Here is a 16,817-nt window from a genome sequence, read left to right on the forward strand (position 1 = left end):
ATACACTGAAGCAATCAGAATAATTAACATCCCACTTCTCTAATCATTTAGCCTGAGGATACAATACACATCTTTTAAGGGTAAACACAGATCTTCTTCACACAACACAATAGATCAATTAACGTTTAGAATAGTGAGGGGACATTAGCACGTCAATAACCTGTCAGAGGAATGAATCACACATGAAATTCCTTTCTACCTCTACCCATGGCTAGCAGGGAGCAGTAAACTGAGACATATAGGCAAATGTATCACAATATGTATATTAAAAATATGTAAAAGAAAAAGAAAAACAAAACAAAAAGCGGGGCCGTTGTCTGCAAAGTGGCAGCTCAAAAGGCTGCTGATAGCCGGCGTTGGGTACCGTCACCTAGCTATTAAGCACGACAGCGTGTGCTGTCTGAGTGTTTGGCTTGCATTCCAGCCGAACCACCCGACGTTCACCCGGAAGCGACGTAGCACGTGACGCAGCCTGACGTACGTTTCGAATTTTGATTCGTCCTCGGAGGCTTGTCAGTGTCACGTCAGCTCATCGGATTTATGGGAGTCGCTGGACCGCTATACTCCTCCCACCTCCAGCGGCTAAACCAATAATGTTATCCTAAGGGACATCATTAGTGTGGATGCAATGCTGGATATAGCCTAAGGCTGATAGGTCTGCGGTGCAGCGTGTCCCATAAACGGAACTTACTGAGCATATCACAAACATAATATAATGACATAACTATTTAAAAACCGGCTAGCACAGCTGTCCACACCTACTTGGGAAGTCTCTCTGTACACTTTGGACTTAGATTTCCGTACATCATGGTCACTCTTAACCCTAGGACTAAGTAGAAAGGTGCCTGGAGGTCTCCGTTGGGTGAATTCTCCCCCCCCCTCCCCCTCTCTATACTATTATCATGATCCCTTATCATCACCTCTTATAACACAAACATAACCCCACCTATGATCCTATGGGTTAGGCATGATTTTACCTTAATGGCATGTTACTCGCTGTGCTAGCCGGTTTTTAAATAGTTATGTCATTATATTATGTTTGTGATATGCTCAGTAAGTTCCGTTTATGGGACACGCTGCACCGCAGACCTATCAGCCTTAGGCTATATCCAGCATTGCATCCACACTAATGATGTCCCTTAGGATAACATTATTGGTTTAGCCGCTGGAGGTGGGAGGAGTATAGCGGTCCAGCGACTCCCATAAATCCGATGAGCTGACGTGACACTGACAAGCCTCCGAGGACGAATCAAAATTCGAAACGTACGTCAGGCTGCGTCACGTGCTACGTCACTTCCGGGTGAACGTCGGGTGGTTCGGCTGGAACGCAAGCCAAACACTCAGACAGCACACGCTGTCGTGCTTAATAGCTAGGTGACGGTACCCAACGCCGGCTATCAGCAGCCTTTTGAGCTGCCACTTTGCAGACAACGGCCCCGCTTTTTGTTTTGTTTTTCTTTTACATATTTTTAATATACATATCTTTACCTGCATATCCAATATTAGTGTGGCCCCTGCACACTGTGGCATCGGAGTCGCATGTGGACTTTTTGGCTTGTGTATCTGGCTGCTGCAGCAGATATACAGCAGGTTATGTTTTATTGTTTATTTTAATAAATATTTTTGAACTTTTGATGACACCGTTTGGCCATACGTTATTAACCATTGGAGCCCCTGGTTTTGTCCCCTTTGAGGAATCGAGACAGCTAAGGAGTGGAAACACTGGAAGCCTGAAATCCATCGGAAGGAAGGAAATTGGAGCGGAGGAACGTCTAAATACGTGCCTGTTACCCCAAGAGGGGACCTCTGTCTGGTGAGTGGGGAACCTGGAGGGGAGCACGTCGGAGTGTGTTATAGGAGCACCCCTTTCCACCATCCAGAACCTTTCACTGGACTCCAATTATTCCATCAAGATCTCCACATCCTGATTTATATACGATTTATATATTTATTTTTTCCTCTTGGACACCTATAGACATTGTATATTATTGGCTCACATAGGCTGTTAATCAGCCGCATATTACTGCCATTCAGCATCGTCCTGTGCAGATCACATGGTGGACCGGTGTTGCTGGTTGATTATTTAATATTTATGTATGTGTCATTTGTACAATTGTTTTTGGCCATTGCTAGATTGTGGTTCTTTTAGCTATTTCTAGCGTTCATTTGCACTTAATATGCTTGCTGGACCAATATAGGGTTCTCATTATTTGCCTTTGTTCACCAGCACATATTGCTATCCGTGTATGTTTATCACTAATGTCTACACACTGTGTTAGTGCCTATACTTAGAGGCATACTAGCCCAGACACCTTACTGATCAGCAGCACACTTTCAGGGCACAGTTGTTGGGTTCACACCCAGTCACACCTCTTCCTTAGCACCCTAGGTGTAGCTGTTGGTCATTGAGCTCACGCTCCCTTAGTCCTCTGACTCTGTGGGATCCCCACCAACATAGACCTCAATCAGTTCTACTGTACTAAGTGGAGTACACTTTACCACTTTTAGTCTAGGTAGACCCACACCGGGACTTTTAGGTGTAGCAATACACCTAGGCAGCGCCACTATTCCTACCCTATCACATTTTTATATTCATTTATCTACTAGCATTCCAGTCCGATTTTGGTGGTATTTCGGCGGGGCTGACACACACATTAAATGATATGGATTAATTGATTGATACGTGAGTCATGTGTTTATATAGGGACTTCTTCCTTACTTGCGAGGAGTTTCCCTGTTACCCTACTTACATCTATATATACACACAACTAGATTTATATTTAGACTCACATAGTAGTATCATCCTACTCCTACATGTATATGAATACTCATGTTCACATTTCCGCTAATGCCTTAATTCGTGCATAACTGATTCTTTGTTGTTTTTTAATTCTTTGATCTACAATGCTTTTGGTTCCAAGATTTATCTTTGCATATGCATAGTCTTTCATATATATTATATGTTATAAATCCTATGTATAGCTATACATATTGGTTATCATACATTATGCAATGTTATATAAACAACCTATGTATGGGAATTAGACATGCACATCACCAGCTTCATCCTAATAGCCTTGATACTCTATTTAGGTCCAGATGTAATTTTTATTTATTTTCCTCCTTCACTTGATCAACGTTACAACATTTCCTTTATTAAGCATATTTTTTTATTTTTTTCACTTCTTCTTTGCACGCCTTTATTTATTCAATGAGACACCATGTACAGTATAGGTGCCCCATACATATAAGTACACATACACAGGCGGCATATTTGACATATGCATTTATATATATTTTTATATATTTTCTAAAAAATTTTTAACTTTTTTTAAACTATGTTTGCACATCATTATTTCACAACATGAGTATTCGCATCTTGCTAAATTTTGCAGGGTAACCCCCTCCTTTTCATAATGTACTCACACATTAAATGATGTATACTATTTTTACACATTTATATATATTTATTTACATTTGTGTATATATTTATCTTTTTCCACTTCACATTTTTCTCTTTCCTTGCCCACATTGATGGCCTAGGTAGAGGACATGTTCACATAGATTGTACTATATATATACAATTTTAATATGCTTTCTAATAGTTATATAGCCTGGACCTTTATATTCATGTTTGCATTTGTTGCTGTGTGTTCACATGTGATCTCCATCACTAATCTAATTTGGATGACCTTTTCATCCATTGGTTCACCTCTATAATTGGTGGAGGGGGATTACATGGTCGGTGCATATATTTTATCATGTTTTAATTGCACATCAGCCATGACTAAGCACTAACTGTGTGCGAAACGCATCGGCTGTCCCCTTATGTGACTATCTTTGGATGTACATGTCTTACTTTTATCAATAAAGACAACTTTCTCAAGTTTATCCGGAGTGCGGCTGTCCATCGATTTCCATGTTTTCCATCACACTGGGCATGGACGCATTTGCTCCATGTGAATGAAGCCGAATTGTTATAAGGACATATATAAATGAATAAACGTGCTGTGAGCAAATCGATAATTAAATGAAATGACACAGCAATATATAACCGCAATCAACAAGTGTAGTCCAAACTAGAAAAAGTTCACATTCAGTGGTCTCCCAGTGAAAATCTTTATCCACAAAAGGTCCTGGAAAGAGTGATGACAGAAAACACCTCCACCACGATCACACACTGACTTTTACCAGAGATGTACGATCTCTAAATTATAGGAGATCATAAACAGCATTGTAACGGCTACCCATGTAGTGCGAGGGTCTCAGCCGTTGGAGACGTCCTTTTCCCTGGCAAGCTGCGATATGCAGGTACCGCCGGTATATCCCATCGAACGCCCTTTCAAGAAACGAGACGGGCTACGTTTGCAGAGTCAAGCAGGACTGACTTTTAATGCCACATTTTTCTTCCTTATATCTGGTTACAAACTGTACAGAAACAAATGACACTCAGGGGGGGCTTCAATACACATACTTTGAAATAATGACATTTCCTTGAGCCAATCAGTCGCTAGCCGTTTTGGCTCCTAAACTTAACCAGACAATAGAATTCAATTAACCTTTAAAATAAATATCACGCACACATAATCCCCATCAGCATACACCTCACAGGAGGCTGTTACCTACACAAAAGAGAGTTCTCATTAGCTATGCAAAGGGTACATTAGCATTCAGCAGTGAAAGAGACTTGTCCAATTAACCCTTTGAGCTCAGAATACAATGTGGTACATCCAATTGTGACAAGCCATGCAGTTCCTTGTAGTCCTCCCTGCATGAAGATTATTGATGTCCAGACAGCATGCATAGGTCTGTTACACTACTCCCCTTTTGTGGAACACTCCGGCAGACCCGGATTGATCCTTTTCGGATCAACTTGGGGATGTCCGGTCTGCTGTTAAGGTAAAAGTTCCGTTTGCCTGGACAGTCCGTCGGCCTTCCCATTGGCTTACCAGGTCGGTAGCTGATGGTGACGGTGAATAATAGAATTCAGTTCTGGAACAGTCACTTGCTTTGCTCTCTCAATGGCTCCCAAAACCTGTTGCTGATGCTCTTGGGACAGATACGGCACCACCTGGACGCAAATCCCATTTAATCTTTTGACAATTTCCGCCTGTTTGTGCACTTCAATGTTCAAGCCACGGGACATCTCATAATACATGACATAGTGTCGTTGCATCTCTGATTTCTCACTGGCCAACTTGTCACATTCACATTTTAGACTGTGATATTGTGCCGGATCTACAGTACATGTCGGGGAATGTAGTCTTACCCGGTTCTCAGCAGCAAGCGGGTTGATTGCAGCAACGCGGGTGGTCACGGGACAAGCAACAGCAGGTGTAGGTAAATAAGCCGAAGTCAGAGGGCCAATGTCGTTGCCCAGCACCACCTCGGCAGGTAGGTTGTCCATGATACCAACTGTGGTCTTTCCTGACCCGGCTCCCCAGTCTAAGTGCACCCGGGCGGTGGGTACGCGAAATACAGCACCCTCTGCGACCTGGACGGCAACTGTGCGAGTGGACACGTTCTCTGGCTTTACCAGATGTTTCTGAATCAGAGTGATAGTAGTCCCGGAATCTTAGGCCTTGTGCTACTTGTCCATTCACTCGTACCTCCTGACGGTGATGCTGACGGTTATCCGGAGAGGCCGCTTGTATTGGGTCTGCCTCATACCAAATTCCCAGACATTCCTCAGGGCCCCCCTCGGTCTCCAGGCAGTGGGCTGCAGAGGGACGTGATGGAGTGACCTCTGTTGGGTGTTGTGCGTCTCCAATTGTTATTTGTAGCTCTCAAAGGGCAATAACGAGCAATATGTCCCGTGTCGCTGCAGTGATGGCACGTCACCCTAGGCGAATCCCGGGGGTAGTTGCTAGGCCCCTGAGGACGTGGTGGGACTGGAGCCCGAAACTCTGGGCGTGGGGTGACGGTTGGAGTACGCGGTTCTACCTTCTGAGCCAGCCGCGTAGTACCCTGGCTTACTTTCCTTGTCTCCGCGTACTCATCTGCTAGCCGAGCCGCCTCGTTTAAGTTAGCGGGACGGCGATCTCGTACCCAGTCTTGTATGTCTGTGGCCAGGTCTTGGAATAAATGTTCCATTAGGAACAGCTGCAATACTTCCTCCCCGGTGTTGGCCTTGCACCCTTGGACCCAAAGGGATGCCACCCTTTGTAACTGGTTGGCCCATTCCATGTGGGAGTCCACAGCCATCTTCTTGGACTCCCGGAAGCGCCGGCGGTAGGCTTCTGGCGTTACGGCGTATCGGGTTAGCAGCGCCTTTTTAACTTGCTGGTATTGTAAAATATCCTCTGGAGCGAGAGCCCGAAAGGCTTCATTGGCTTTGCCCGACAAAATAGTGACCCATTGGTCTGGTGGTACCTGGTGTAGTGAGCACTGCCTCTCAAAGTCCGCCAAATATCCATCGATTTCCTCCTCACTTTCTACAAAAGCTTTAAATGCAGTGAACGGTATTTTCTTTCCTGTAGCAGCAGGTGGGGGGGTAGGAACTGCAGGTGTAATGGGCTGTCTCGCTCTTACCAGTTCCAGTTCTTGTCCCCTCTTCGTTTGTATCTCTTCCCTTGCTTCCCGGAACAGCTGGTTTATTAGTTCCACGGACGTTTCTGGATACAAGGATAATCTCCGCTGTACAATCCCAGTAATTACATCTTCTTTGCTGACCGGTGCAAGGGGCTCCATTCCTTCCATGGATCCATCCATTTCGTCCAGCCCCAGCAGTTCAGCTATCAGCTCCCTCCGTGGTCTGTTGCTGGCGCTCCTACCACGACTCTCCAATAGATCTTTTAGTGTGGATCTTTTCAGCCTGGCGTACTGCGACTCCATTCAGCACTTGCTCTTTGGATAAAAGGACCATCCCACCGCTGCCAACCAATGTAACGGCTACCCATGTAGTGCGAGGGTCTCAGCCGTTGGAGACGTCCTTTTCCCTGGCAAGCTGCGATATGCAGGTACCGCCGGTATATCCCATCGAACGCCCTTTCAAGAAACGAGACGGGCTACGTTTGCAGAGTCAAGCAGGACTGACTTTTAATGCCACATTTTTCTTCCTTATATCTGGTTACAAACTGTACAGAAACAAATGACACTCCCCCCCCACCCAGGGGGGGGCTTCAATACACATACTTTGAAATAATGACATTCCCATGAGCCAATCAGTCGCTAGCCGTTTTGGCTCCTAAACTTAACTTGATCAGACAATAGAATTCAATTAACCTTTAAAACAATTATCACTCACACATAATCCCCATCAGCATACACCTCACAGGAGGCTGTTACCTACACAAAAGAGAGTTCTCATTATCTATGCAAAGGGTACATTAGCATTCAGCAGTGAAAGAGATTTGTCCAATTAACCCTTTGAGCTCAGAATACAATGTGGTACATCCAATTGTGACAAGCCATGCAGTTCCTTGTAGTCCTCCCTGCATGAAGATTATCGATGTCCAGACAGCATGCATAGGTCTGTTACAAGCATAAATCAATGGTATCTTTGGATATTGTCGCCAACCCAGGAAGCTCTCAGTTTTGTGTTGCCTCAAGCAATGCACCGGTGGAAGATATAAGATAGAAAAGAGGAGGGAACTCACATAGCATAAAATCCTTGGGTGTTTTTTATTTAAAAGTAAAAAGATGTACACTTACATCAATGTTGTGACATAGAGCGTTTAAAATAACAAGCCGGCCGGCTTCTCGAACGTGCAGCCCGTATCTTCCGGGTCTAATCACTTGGCGCAGTGACGTCAGAACGTCGCCTCCCAACGTTTCGTCTTGATGGGGACGTGACCAGTGCGGGTGGGGGCAGCCCCCCCTACATGTGTGACCCGGGGCAGGCCCCCCTTCCCCCCTAGTTTCGGCCCTGCTTACTATTAATCTGATGTGTCCCTTGTGCTGCTGGTTCCTACTTTTCTTTAAATCTCTTCTAGTCTTTTCTACCCCTGCTGTCTCTGGTGCGACATAGGTTATTAGAGTTGCGGGAGCTGTGACAAGCATCCACTAACTAGCCCTGCAAAAACTGTTCCCCTTCCGTTCCCGCCTTTAGGCCCAGAGGCGATTCAGTTTGCATGTGTTGCGCTATATAAGTTTCTCACTCACTATTTATCCGGCCACTCCCCCTATGCCTTTTCACCTTACCCCTCCACCCCTCAGAAAATTAACTCTGCTGTGTCCTGCACACTCAGTCATGCCCGGCCCTCCACTATTCCATGCCTCACTTCACGAGCTGAACTTTGGTAAAATGGTGATGGAGACAGAGTTAACCAGTGCCGGCCGTGGACCTCTACCGGCAGCGGTGGGGAAAAAAAAAAAAAAAAAAAAAATCAGGAAAACACAGATTTCTCAGGACATTTCCAGAGAAGCGGTAAGACCAGGACAAAGGTCTAAATCCCAGGAATGTCCCGGGAAAGTTTGCACCTTCAGACATCAAATCATTCAGATGTTAGATGACCAAAGCAACCACTCTATAGCAGGCTCAGTTAATGCTGCTCCTGGGAAGAGACATTTTGCAGGTTCATAAAGTAAGGGAACGGGGGGGCATGTCCGAACGAGCTCTGGGAAAGACGTGCCTGTACAGAGCTCCGCCGGCCCTGTACACAATCTACGGCCATCCGCCCTGAATCGAGGCCCTGAGGCTCTACCTTTTTGCCCTACCTGCACCAGGACATCTCCTGCTCTGAATACGGCCAAAATCACGGAGTTGGGCCGTCTACAAGGCATCCAGCAGCTCTGCCGAGACCGCGGTTCGCCGCCATCTTGGGGCCTGGGCTGTCCCCTCTATCCTCCACGTCTGGGTGCCGGGAGCAACGTAATTTATCCCCCTCGCGGGGCGGCACCGGACAGTTCATCTCATCACCCGGGATCGCAGGAGGACCTCCGTTGCCGGTTCTTCACCCGGAGCTCAGCAGCCGGCTTGAGGCCTTCGGGGCTCCCCCTCGAGGTACATTGCCTTCCCTGTCCCACCTCCTCTCTCCTACCCTCGGTCGGCTGACTCGCCACCCCCTGCAGCTGTTGTGGCTTGCTTCCTGGCCACGGAGAGACCGGCGGAGGTCCCAAACGGTGCAGTGGCCTCCCGTGCGGTAATAGGTGTAGTAAACACAGCGGCTCCGGCCTAGTCGTGGAGGTCGGCGGCCATTTTTGTGCACCCAACCTCTGACTCTGCACCCAGCCCCCCCCGATGCCTGATTCTGTTCCCGGCCTATCACAGCAACATCACTAGGGGGGACAGAAGACCTATACACTTCTGGAAGCCTGCAACCCCCCCCCCCTGGAAGCCTGCACTATACTTCACTGGCCTGGAGACACCCTGACAGTTTGTGAAACCTGCCTCATCTATTTTCTGCAAGTGCATCTCTCTACACTAACCCCCCCCCATGGCCAGGACACTGTGCTCATCCCCAGGGAGGAAGCCTCCTAATTATATCATCACCAGCTGCCTAATCCCCCAGCCTTACCGCCCCCCCTTCCACAAGGCCATTCGCAAATCCTTAAAGGGCTATATATCCCCCCCCATCTTGAGATATCCAGATGCCCCTGTTCTGCGCAAAATAGAGTGACACATGCACGGCTGGCAGCAGTGATGGACATGTCTTAGTTTTATATTGATCCCCGCTCCTTCTCTACGGGATCCTGCTTCACTTCACAAGCATTCTCAGCTACAGGATCGATATTAGCTGCCTCCAGACACCTCTGGGCTCTACATGGGCAAGGTAAGATTTCAGAAGAATATATATCAAGGTTATATCCCGCCAGTGCCATCGCGACCTGCACAAACCATGGAACGTTTCTTATATAGATCGCAATCCCCAGCTCCGAATACCCCCTCAGAGCGGGCAGAAGTCGCTGACCCCATGGCCTCTGCGCCGGGCATTCTTCCTGCAGGTTACTTGTCCCAACCACCGAGTCCTGCTGAAGCAGTGACAGTAACGGTACTAGACCTGAAACTGCAGACATTGTTGCAGGACCTAACACGCAACATAAATAAAGAAGTTGGAAAGCTCGCTCAAGAGCTAAGGGGAGAGATCGATCAGCTTGGAGAGCGCACGGCCACTTTGGAAACTAAATTCGATGAGACTATACAGTATATGCATGCTCTGGAAGAGGAAAATGCCTATCTTAAGCACACCGTTTCCCAAATTCAACTCCAGCAAGAAGATTTGGAGAACAGAGAGCGGCGTTCGAACATAAGGATCTGCGGGGTCCCTGAAACTGTCAGTGATAAGGTTATAAAGACTGAACCTGCGCTGGGACTAAGATAAAGGCTGCTGCCCCCCTAAAAACTGTCCCCCCAGGGAGAAAGGTGATAAAGTAAAATGCGTTGGGGTGGTGGCGCTGCCTGATGCACAGATGAGACGAACGACCCAATAGCCTGTAGTGAATAGGCTATTATTGGGCAATGTCTAGTGCACCCAATGGCTATGAGCTAAAACCAGCAGGTAGAAGGGTCTGGAGACCCAATCAGCAAAGCAGCTATAGATGTGTCTACGTGCTAGTGAGCTATGTACTGGTGGAGTGCTCAGAGTCTAAGATAAGCTCAGAGTCTAGGTGCTGACATATGAGCAAACCAGGAAATATATGAGTAAATGCATGTATCAGTATCTGCCCTCATATGCACAAAGATGTGTGAGCAAGGTAATAGTGCATCAATGTACTACCAGCGAGAGCATAACCTGAAAATATATACAAATCAGGACAGATGGCAAACAATAAACAGTGAACCAGCAACAGTCCAGGTGTGATACTAGCAGTCCGGCTCCTGGTGTATATACAGTGAATACAGTAAATTAATCAATCCACAATACTGTTGCTCAACACAGCATGCACAGTAAAAATAATCAGTCCACAGTACTGTTGTTCAACACGGCATATACTTCTAATACATTCTGGAAAGATAACATATAGAGTCCAATCGGTTAAATCCTGGGAACAGTTAACATATGGAGTCCAATCGGTTAAGCTCTGTGGGGGGGTGATCCTAGCTGCACAGATTCGGAGTGATCCCGGCGCTCCCCCCAGGGTTCCCCACCCACCAGACAAAAGGTCCCCGCCTGGGGTGACAGGCATGCAGTAATTGCTCCTAGATATCACCAGCTCACTCCACCGCTAACACGATCGGCTTCCTCCCTGTTGGTCGCGATTGGATCAGCTGTTCTGCAGGTGGTGGTCCTCCCGTGTCTCCGTACCTCAGGAACAAAAAAGGGAACTCCAATAGTGCAGTATGTATAGTAAAATTTATTTAAAAATTAGATATCTCCAAAGAGTCTCTGATAGGAGTGGTTAAAATAAGGAAAAAACAACCCCTAAACGGAGTACAGACAACAGAAAACAAAAACAGGCAGCAAAGTCCAGAGTCTGCAGCGTGTATTCGGCGGAGTGTGGCGTGCGCTCCAGCCACAACCACCGTACGCGGACCCGGAAATGACGTAAGTGCGCGCAGCCTGACGTACGTTTCGATGATTCGATCATCTTCTGAGGCATAGCTGCACATACGTCTAAGGCAGGTATAAGAGGACACTGCCGAGCTGCGGGTTCCACCCATCCCCCGGGGAAGAGCCAATCATGGACATCTACTAGGTCCGTCCCATGTAGGGCAGACCAATCGGGCGGGTAGCCGCCGAAAGTACTGATATCTACGCCCTTGGAGAAAAACATTAGCACAGCTCTGCATGATCCCCAAAGTATAATATGGCAGGTGTAAATAGTTAATACAGGTGTGCATGTATCCAATACAAAACTGCATTCTCATATAAGTAATTGGGCAACGTATCCTAATAAGCTTGGATAACCCAAGCTAAGTGAGATAAAGAGGGACATATGTCCTATGTGGCAGTGCACAATAAGTGTACCAAATACCAAATTTACTAATTAATACAGAGTGTGCATGTATCCAATGCAAAGCTACATTCTACTATAAGTGATTGGGCAACATATCCTAGTAAACTTGGATATTCAAGCTAAGTGCAATAAGGAGGGACATATGTCCTGAGTGGCAGTGCACAATAGGTGTACCAAATAATACCCATAATGGGGAAGTGAAAAAAAACCTTGGTGTGTGCTAATAAATAAAGAGAAATGATATAGCAACAGTGCACTATACTATGAATAAAGGAGGGGAATACCCCCTATGTGTGTAAAAATACATGTGAAAAAAAAAAGATTTTTATGAATATTTAATAGGAAATGGCCATCACAGCTAGGAACTAGTGCCCAAGGGGAATGGGCCATCATCAGCCCAGGGGGCTGTAGTGGTTTATAAGACATAAATGGGAATGATCTGCCAGGCTACATAGTATGTAGGCTAGAAACAGATGCGACCCCGTAGACATAAGGTGGAGCTTGGTCCGTTAACACAAAAGCCAAATGACATAGGGGGACCCATATGTATACAGCCTAATAGTACCAAAGTATATGAAGGAAATAATGGTCCATAAGACAAGGGAATAAGAGTAACAAGGGAATAAGAGTGCAAGGAGAATTAATCAAGCATAGTAAATAATGAGGTATCCATATTTGCAATCTATAACTCTGGGTGGGGACATTTCCCCTATACAAAATGGATGGTCATACCTCTATGTACGGATGGATGTGGGTATGTATGAGCTCATGACTAAAGATTGGACAGGAAGCAGTTAAGATCAATATCTACATTAAGGCCGTGTGGCACAAGAGTTCCCAGACGATAGATCCAACTCGTTTCATTCTGGGAGATGGCAATTTCTTTATTGCCACCCCTCCAGTTATCCTTAATCATGTCTATTCCGTAGAATATTAGACCTGATGGATCTTTATGGTGGAACTGTTCGAAGTGACGAGACGAGTTATGTTTGGGAAATGTGACAAATGATACCTATAATGACTCCTAAATGTGTAGTATGTCAATATGAGTGAACAAAGCAGCGCATGTGAAAAAAACTTAATCACATTAAACAATTTAAATAAATAAAGTGCTGCCACCTTAATGTGAAAGAAATCGGTGCAACAGAAATGAAAAAAGCTGCACAAAAAGAGATGTATAAAGAAATATATAAAGTCTATGAGTCCATGAAACTTGGTGAGTCCAAATAAAACTGATTAGTATGTGATCTTATCACAAAAGAAATCTTCTAATATTCTTCCACCACACCACAAGTGTTGAAGGTGAATCCTCCACCCTTATAGACTGCGCACTCACCGCAACAAATTGCCTCACACTCTCGTGTTTTGGCAAAATGAGTGAAAAATGGGATCCCTAGGATCAAACAGGTAGGTATCCGTTTCCAGGCAGTGCGTTCCAGGAAGGTTTTCACATGGATAAAGGAAAAAAAGTGCACAATAGTGTGATATAGTAAAAGCAACTTTAATAACACATCTCTTGCAAATCCTCCAAAATAACCACTCACAAACAAACTTGAAAATCAGGCAGTGAATAAATCCAAACGTAAATCAAGGTGATGAATAAAAAACTTCTCCAGATATGACAGTGGCCACGGCGGACCATAGAGCAGCCCAAGCAAGTACTCACGACCCTTATGGTGTAATGGAGTAGAAATGCTGAATTAGAGGTGCCTGTCCTGGCTAAACAAGTTCCATAGCCAAACCAATTCAGGGTAGACTTGTAAAAAGTGACTTAGTTGCCAATTTCCTGTCTTTATACTGGGTGTTGAATCCAGTGATAAATGGAATATTCCGTTGACCCTTAGTTTTCTTAGTTTCTTGCAATAACAGATCTTTCCGGTCTTTGTTCAAGATTTCAGTTTTCAGTCTGTCCAGGCTGTTGGGTGCATAACCTTTCTCTTTGAATCGCCCTACAATCGTTTGTGCTTGGTAATCGTAGTCTTCAACTGAATCACAATTTCTCCTCATCCTCAGAAGCTGCCCTTTGGGAATGTTCGCCTTCCATTTTGGATGGTGGCAGCTTGTAATCGGGATGTAGCCATTGCGATCGGTTTCTTTGAAAAAAGTTCTTGTATGCAATGTTGTCCCATGTTTGTAAATCTGTAGATCCAAGTATTCTATACTCTCAGCACTGTATTTGCCGGTGAACGTCTGCTGGAATCTGTTATGATTAAGCTCAGAAAGGAAATATTGCAGATTTTCAACTGTGCCGTCCCATAATATAATAAGATCATCGATGTACCACCGGTACATTTTAATTTCCGGATAATCTCCATTATATATGTATTCCTCTTCCCAAAGATTCATCAAGAGGTTTGCCACACTGGGGGCATAGCGAGCCCCCAGTATTGCACGTAATACTGTCTGTCATACCAGAAGTAATTACACTCCATAGCCATGTGCAAGCCCTCCAAAATGAAATCAATCTGTTCCTGTTTCAATGTTGATTTCTCATGTAATGCTGTTGCCACCCCCACAATTCCATCCTCCTGTTTGATACTAGTGTACAGGGAGTTAGCATTTGGTTGTGAGTGTCACCGGCGCAAAATAAAATAAAATGAATATGAATATAAACCGTGATCTGCTGCAGTACTGTGTGCCCTTGGTAGGGGTTAATAGTGCATAGGAAAAAAATGTTACTGCGCTGATCTAATTATCCAGAGGGTTTAGTCTCTGGAAATGTGAGCTGTGACTTAATATAATACACCCTCAACCATAAGTGGAATATATATATCAGGGCCACAATGTGCCCAATCTTAAATGTGAGTAACCTAAATACAAACAATCTGTGAAAATATATAAATTAAATTTAAATCATGCATATGTGACACAGTTTTTGAATCACAAATATAAATTGGTGTATCGGCATACACATCAATCAATATGCCACAGTGCTCCTGTGAAAGAGTGGCTATCGTTGCTGCTACTAGCCGGCTAAATAATGAAAACAATACAGAAAAAAGTATACTATATAAAACACACAATGTGCAATGTGCCAACTGCACCGTGAATTGTCCAATAACTGGTATTGGAAACAGGTAATCCCCAAAAAATTATGTATAGCAAAAAATATATATATATATATATATATATATAGTTATCAAACAACCAATAAAAAGTGCAATGTGCTAGCTGCACTGAAAATAGTCCAATGACAAGCAATCTTTATCCTATACAGTAGGTTCCAGCAAACAAAAGGTTCAATGTTGGTGGTGCTGTATACAGACAAGTGCCGCTATCTCTTCCACCCGATAAAAATGTGCCACCATCACCAATGGTTAAAATCAACACTCACCAGACCCCAGATATTAATAGGCTCCAAGGTGGTGTCTTTTCTTTATCCGTCAGTGGGTGTTATCTCCTTTTTCCTTTTACAAGGTATCCTTAAATCCTCAAAGACAAGGGGCTCATCATGGTGTAGTATGTTAAAAATATATTTATTTAAAAAAAGGTAAAAAATAACACTTACAATATAAAGTGCCTCTGACCGGCACTGAGTGTCTTTGGCAGTGTCAACCGTTAAAAGCCGCTGACCAGCATTTAAATGGCGTCCTAGGAGGTGTGCATGCCCCGCTTTTCTTTTTTTTATAAATTCTTTATTTTCTCAACTGCATTAGTATTATACAGTAACATACATGTATGCATTGACAATTTCGTTCTACCTATACAACAAATCTCTCTTCAACATTTACCAGTCAATGCCATATCGGTCCCCTTACATTCTTCTAGGATATATGTTATTGTTTCCTAACACTAATGCAGTACATTTTTCTTAACTAGGGTAATACCCCAGTAACCTCCGCACCAAATATACATAAATTAATTTACCAGACAAAACAAAACAGAAAGAGAAAAAAAAATAAAAAAAAAATAATAATTTTTGAATATTAGGTTCTCCTACCTACCCAATCCCCCACATATCCGCCTACAAGTTTTGTTCCCTATATTTAATGTATGGTGCCCAGACCTCCCGATATTTTTGTTCTTGTTCTCTCAATATCATGGTTAAACTTTCCATTTGCTGAATTTCCGCTATTCTCCCCATCCATTGTCCTTTGGTTGGTGCTATCATACTTTTCCAAAGGACCGGGATGCAGGCTTTTGCTGCCGTGAGTAAGTGCCTTACAAGAGAGTTTTTATATTTTTCATTAGATAGAGGGATATTGTGAAGCAAAAAAGCTGATGGATTTTCTCCCAGAGACACATCTGTAATTTCTTGGACCGTTTCTGACACCATTTTCCAAAATTCTTTCAATCTGGGACATTCCCAAAAAATATGAAATATAGTGCCCTCTGCGTTCTGACAACGCCAGCATTGATTGGATACTTGTGGAAATATCCTATTCAATACTGCCGGAGTTTTGTACCACCTGGTCAAAATTTTATACCCTCCTTCCTGATATTTAGTTGCCATTGATGCTTTGTGAGCAAATAGCAATATCTTTTTTTTCTGTATCTCCGTAAAGGTAATACCCAAATCTCTCTCCCATGCTTGTAGAAAAGCCAATTCTTGAGGGGCTTCTGAGTCCATCAACAAGGCATAAATAACTGAGAGTGAATGTCTGAGTGGCTCCCTCTTTAAACAAATCTGTTCAAACCCAGATGGTGTACGTGTTCCTGAGATGCGTTGCCTAAGTAACTGCAAAAAAGCATTGAGCTGTATTCGCCTGAAGGGGTCCAAGACTTCTGAAAATGATCTTTCTACCTCCTCCCTAGTCATTACCAGGTTTTCTCTAGAAAAGTGTATTATCCTACTAATTCCCTGCCGCCTTAATTCTTTAAAACTCTGATCTGTCAAACCTGGCTCGAAACTTGGAGTCCCTAAGATTGGGATCATAGGACTTGGATGTATCGACATCTTTGTTTTCTTAAATATTCTCTTAGTCGTCCGGATTGTAGCCCCCACAGTAGGGTGTTTCTTCACCTCCTGTGGTATCTCG

The sequence above is a fragment of the Rana temporaria genome, chromosome 2 (genome assembly GCF_905171775.1).
Source record: "Rana temporaria chromosome 2, aRanTem1.1, whole genome shotgun sequence".
In the NCBI taxonomy this organism is placed as follows: domain Eukaryota; kingdom Metazoa; phylum Chordata; class Amphibia; order Anura; family Ranidae; genus Rana; species Rana temporaria.